We start from the raw sequence: 6,000 nt of genomic DNA, 5'->3' as shown, positions 1-6,000 counted from the left end.
CAGATGCTGCCTTTTCTGAAGCTGATAAGGTGCCCTCCCTGCCCTCAGTGCCCTGGTGGCTCTGGCGTTGGTTCCCATCCCCCTGGGCTCAGTGTCCCAATGCCCCTTCCCCTCCCAGCCTTGATTCTCCCCTGAGGCACCCCTGGGAGGAGCCTGACACGAGCCCTGAGGCACTTCATGGAAGTGCTGAGACTGGGGTTCCGACCCTGGCTCTGCCACTCACCGTGTGACCTTAACCTCCCCCAGCCTCAGTTTCTCTTCTGGGAAAACACCCGTGTCATGGGGGCTGTTCTGAAACTTAAATGGGGTGTTTGGCACCTAGTAGGGGCTATTGGGTCCCAAAGCCGGCTGCTGATTCCAGCTGGGAAGTCTTAGAGGATGAAGCACTCAGCCAGGTGTGCTCCTGGGGGCACCTCGGACTGGGGTACTGCCTAGCATCTCAGGACAGGAGTAGCTGAGTCAAACCTGAGGGCTGAGACAAAGAAAACCAGTTCCTTTCCTCCGAACTTTTGCTGTGGGTGCTCCGTCTTGCAAAGGACGGTTCTGGGGTAGTGTCAGATACTTCCCGCAGGCAGTCCTGGCGCTCTCACAGCCTTGTGATCTAAGGTGATGGAAGAAAGGGGAGCCTCCTCCACCCACAGAGTATTTATCCTTCCCTTTCCATTTTATGTTTTGCCCTCTCAATCATCCTAAATGTTTATTTAACGATGCTCAAAGACCTTTTAAGCTTCCTTGGTTTAATGTTTGCTAAACACCCTGTCACTTTCACTTCTACTGATAATTTCCTGCTTGCTGCAAAATGGCCTGTGCTTATGCACCGTCTGGAAACTCTTAATGAAATGACTAAAGGCTCAGCCCCTCAGCGATGGGCTCCCCACATGTGTGTGGTCAGCCCATGAGGTCAGGATCTCTGAAGCAGAGAAAGTGCAGAGGCATTCACTTGGAATTCAGGAGTTTCTAAGACTGTTGGCTAAAAGTTTCAGATAGATGGTGGCGGTTGTCAGAATCCGAGGCAGCAGCAATCTGGTGCCTCCTAGATGGCCCCAGGCCCGTGGTTTGGCCCAAAGCCTAGCCCAGAGTTTCTTCACCATGAGGCTAGACAGAAGGGCACGACCAGATCCCAGACGGTGGGTTGGTGTGCTTCCATGACATTCAGGTGCCGAGGAGCAGACATTGGCTCCTCAGGCCACAGGCTGAATGTTCAACCACATACCAAGCTTAGCTCACCTTCTGTGTGATCACCCTTTTTGTCCTAGTGGTCCTACATGGACAGCTCTAAAAAGATGGGCTCCAGGCCACCAGGGCAGTAGGGCACTGGACAGTATTGCCAACTGTGGTTGTACAGGTTGTGCACTGAGCAACTCTGGTGGGTAAGTCACATTGTAGTCTAAGTGAATGTCACTCTCTAGACCTGAGCAGAGACATGGATTAGCTCTAGACCCAGAAGCAAGCTGAGCAGTTCTGTGTCAAAGAACTGGGGCAAGGCTGATGGCGATATCTGCAAGGCCAGGACAAGGGGTCTTAGACAGGAACCTCCTCAACACACTAGCCTGAGCTCAGCCCCAGTGCAGCAGTTCCAGACTGGAAAGCTCCTGAGAGGAGTACAGTAACCTAGGATTGTTGGCACTGAAGCCAGGAGTCCATTCATTCATATTTTGAAAAATTCAAAGCGTTTCTCCCCTTCAAAGCTTACAGTGCAGTAGAAGTTATAAAACATCAAATCCCGGGCTGCATCAGGACTTCATGGTCAATAAGGTTACCAAAGAGCAAGAGTGAGAATATTTCAGAGCAGAGGCAGATCAGTTTCAGCTGGAGTGGTTAGGCAGCACTTCTGGAAAGAGATGCATCTCCACACACGGCTTGGAGAGTGGGTCAGTTTGCATGGGAGCGGGGGACCAGGGGAGCAAGTGTGAACCGCACTGGGGTGAGCAACAGAGGGCAGGAAGCAGGAGAGCATCGGCCTGGGTGCAGGAATGAGCAGGGGTGGCCATCCCCAGTCCACTCTCATGCCTAGTGATGGCAGACACTGAGTGAGGTAGCCAAGTGGGGCCAGATTTGAGAGACTTTAATTTGGGGGAGCAGTTTGGAATATATTTGTTGGGGATCCATAGAAGGCTCCTGGGTGGGACATGCTTAAGAAGGCTGTTCTGGGGGGCCTCCCTCCACAGTCTCTACCCAGAGCCTCCCAGCTTAGGGAGAGCTCGGGAGGTCCTAATGGGAGACCCTAGTGGGGAGTTAGTGAATTGGCTTAAGCTGCTACTCTGCCCTTCCCCAAGCCATGTTCCTTCCTCTCAGGGCCACGGTGGGCCATTCACGGGGACAGTGGGTAGCCATCCTCCCTGGAGGCTTAGCCAAATCTCTAACAGTGGCTGGTGCACAGTGGGTGAGCCCTGCTGACAGAGAGCCTGGCATTTCACATGCTCTGTACAGGCTTGTCCTGGCCATGGGCGGGTGAGGGGAGTCCAGGCAAGAACCTCAGTGAAGCCCAGGAGAAGGCTCAGCTACACAGGGGCTGCTACCACGCAGCCTCACTGTCAGGGTGGCAGTGTCCAGTGGCGTGCTGGAAGCTGCCACCTGACCATACACGCCAGAGCACACGTGTATCAGAGATGAGGCTGTGTGACCCAGCTGCGGCAGTGTGGGTACTTCAGCCCCAGCTAGTTTTAGGAGCATGCTGGTCTCCATGCTGGTCAGCTTTACTCTCTCAACCTCTCCTCTCCAGTTCGAGTCTTTGGAGAGCCTGCATCTCCTCCTGGCCAGGCTGGGGTTCCTCTGAGAGTCACCCCTGGGCTGCTTTCTTCTGTGAGCCTCCCTGTCCAGCTCCTCTTCTCAGTCTGAAAGCACACTGATGATGGACACGGGCATTGGGTTCACCCTGTTTCTATTCAGCCTGTCGGTGACCAAAGCCATCTGCTCCCAGTTACTGCTCCAGAGGCTGGGCAGCGGACTGACAGGGCTGTCGCCTGCGCTGATGGGGGAAGCCCACTGAGCTGTAGCTTCCCCAGAAAACCATCACTCATCTCCTTATCAGCCTGGAGGAGCTTCCACTGACCTTGGATGGTGACTGTCATCTGGTACACCCAGACCCATAGCATGAAAATAGCACAAGTGTTTCCACTGCAGCAGTTCTCAGTGCTGACTCCCTAGGCTCTTTTTGCAACCAGTGGGAATCTGTGCTCAGAACAACGGGGAAGTAGACAAGCAGTGCCAATCCTTGGTTTCTTGTGATTTTGGCATGCAACAGAGACCCTGGTGAAGCCACGATGTAGTACCATTTCAGAGCAAAGAAAGGCACTCCGAGGCCTCACAGATCTGTCAGACTCTGGACTGTGGAAGGTCCTAGAAATGACAGCCTTTCTCATCTCTGGGTTAGAAGACCTCTAACATATTCTGTTCCTTGGAGAATGGAGAACTTGAATTTCTCCATTCTCCTTAGTGGCCTTAAGCCGCTAAAGGTGGTTTAGCAATTCTCTTTCCTTCCCAGCTGAGAGGACTGAGTCACTGTTCATTGTATCCAAGAAGCATCTTAAATCTCTTCGTATGCCCTCCCTGGATGGACCTGGAGGAACCGAGGCCCAGGAGGCAGAGTGCTTCATTCAAGGTCACGTAACTAGTCAAGGAGAAGGTGGGCTTTGGAAACTGATCCCATGACTTCCAGCCCTATGTTCTTTGCACCCCACCAGACTGCCTTCCACACTCTGAACATGTATATCTCAGTCAGTGCCAGGAAAGAGGTGGAATTCCACCTTCTGGGCCTTGGAAAAGTAGCCTAAATCCACCCTCTCCCCATGCACACATTAGACAGACACAGCTGATTCTGATGGAAGGTGACGTCGAAAACAGCAATCCTGGAGCAGATGCCTGGCCTCAGCCTAACCTGTTAAATCAGAATGTCCCTTGTGGGAGGGCCCAGCTCTCCAGGTAATTCTGAAGTACAGCCAGCCTTGAGAACCAAGGTCCCATTAAGGCTTTCTGAGGCGCTACAGGACAACAGTACTTCTCTGGTGTGGGTTGGGGACAACTGGTGGCCTTTGTAGGGTGGCTTAGGGGAGAATCTTTGCTTTTCAGTTCTTTGGAGGCAGGATGGCTGATAATAAGGAAAGAACAGGTGGTAGTAGGTGAGACCTGGTGCCATAGAATGCAAGTTCTTTGAGGGCAGGAAAGCCCTTGTGTGTCCAGTCCTGGCATGGTGCTTGGTATGCTGTCCGCCTCTGTGACTGTTACTAAGTGAATGGGTGCAGCTGCCAAAGTTGTGGTCAGGGTGGAAAGGCCTCCAGCCTGCATTTTGGCTACTGCCTGTTCAATCCCAACAGATTCAGCCAAATTCAGGCGGCGCTCATGGAGCCTCTGCCGAGTGTGGTCCAGGGGCAAGGGCCAGGCGTATCTGCATGATCTGAGAGCTCTGACCTCCAGTCACCTCGCCCTGGAGAGGGAAACCTCGCAGCCAGGGCTCATGGAAGATTAGTGAACTGGGATCTGAATCACAAGAGCCAACCCAAGTCTTAGATTTTCCTCCAACGACCTTCTTAGGAAGTGATCGCATAGGTCTAGTAGTATGTGTGTGTGTGTGTGTGTGTGTGTGTGTGTGTGTGTGTGTGTGTGTGTATGTGTTTGGCAGAGAACTTCCCTGGGCAGTCCTGGAGTGCCCACTCATTTCTCTTGGCCCCTTAGCAGTGATTAGTATTTTCAGAGTGATTATCTCATCATTGGCAGTGAACTGTTCTGTAGATGAAGAAGGTGAGTATGGCCAAAGTCAATCCATCAATCCATCCATGGTTTGTTAGTAATATTGCCTGAGGCAGAGCAAATGGGCATGTACTTAAGTCCTCAAACAGGTGACTCACTGAAATGGAAAGAATTCAGCATGAAAGAGGGCAAGTCCCCTGGATGGTGGGGCTTGGAGGGGAGGTTAGCAGAATGTCAGAGCTTTTACAAAAGTGGAATTCAGAAAGGTAGGACTTCTGGAAAACGGTAAACCTTTTGGCCTCAGGGCAGTGAAGGGTGTTCTGATGTGGACTGTGAGTATGGGGGTTGGGGGTTGGGGGGGTGAAAGTCAAGTTCTGGGTAATCCTGTGTCTAAGTCAGGGATTCAGATGTTTAGCCAACTGGGAGACTGAGACCTGGAGATTTAAAAAAAAAAATTATTTTTCTTTCTAAGAATTGTGAAGAACCTGGCTTCTCTAAAATTGGAAAGTTTGTTACCTCTGAACCAGCCACCCCTCATGTGCCTGATAGTATAGTTTCTTTCTGGAGGGTGCAAACTCCTGTCAGCAGCGCCGCTTCAGCAAGCCTCCGAAATCCTGTCGGGCACCGTGCACCCTGCTCCTGGGGGTGCGCCTGTGCCCTCCAGGGCTTGTGCTCAGCCAGTGATTCCCCCTCAGACGCGGGGAGCTCTCCTGAGGGGCCCTGGGCCCGCCTCTCCCTTCTGTCTGGGAGCTGCGTGGCTCTCATGTGGCCACAGTCAAATCGCCCTGAAATTTGTCCAATCTCTTTGTAGTTTACAGTGCTTACCCTGCACCATCTCACTAGCTTCTCACAGCAGCCCTGGGCCACAGGGTGCGGGTTAATTTCACAGTCAACAGATTCACGGAGAGGGCAGCTGTCCAGGTTACTTCCTTTGAGAAGGAGACGGAAGCCCTCTGAGAGTAGGGCCCTGCCGGGAGTCTCCTGAAGGTGTTCCCAGCTCTTAGCAAAATGCCGGCCGTACGGTGGGTGCTCAGCGAAAGAATGAAAGAAGAACGGCTGTCAGGTAGGCACTTACGTTCCCTGTACATAAGTGAGGGGCAGGCTGGGCAGGCTTGCCTCCGGTCACCAGTGAGGGCACCGCGGGTGCCAGATGGGGGCCTTCTTGCCCCGGAGCCAACCCTTCCCCTGTCCACAGGCCTCCTGTCCAGGGCTGGTAAGAAGAGGTGCCCGAGGCGGTGTGGCCGCCGGAAGCCCTACCTGTCCCGAGGACAGTGGCTCGGAAGCAGGCTGGGGGCTTGTGTGTGTCATGAGCCC

The 6,000-nt window shown here is 53.1% G+C and overlaps 1 long non-coding RNA gene across 1 annotated transcript in view; it reads left to right on the top strand.

Annotated features, from left to right (window-relative positions):
* Positions 1 to 5,486: 5,486 nt before the first annotated feature.
* LOC118970569 (uncharacterized) overlaps positions 5,487 to 6,000 on the top strand; it is a 158,342-nt gene continuing 157,828 nt past the window's right edge. The window contains exon 1 of the long non-coding RNA XR_005058623.2: positions 5,487 to 5,749. This is a non-coding gene — a long non-coding RNA (uncharacterized lncRNA). The remainder of the gene's footprint in view (positions 5,750 to 6,000) is intronic.

Source organism: Manis javanica, chromosome 12 (genome assembly GCF_040802235.1).
Source record: "Manis javanica isolate MJ-LG chromosome 12, MJ_LKY, whole genome shotgun sequence".
Classification (NCBI taxonomy): domain Eukaryota; kingdom Metazoa; phylum Chordata; class Mammalia; order Pholidota; family Manidae; genus Manis; species Manis javanica.
This window is presented reverse-complemented; position numbering and strand designations above follow the sequence as displayed.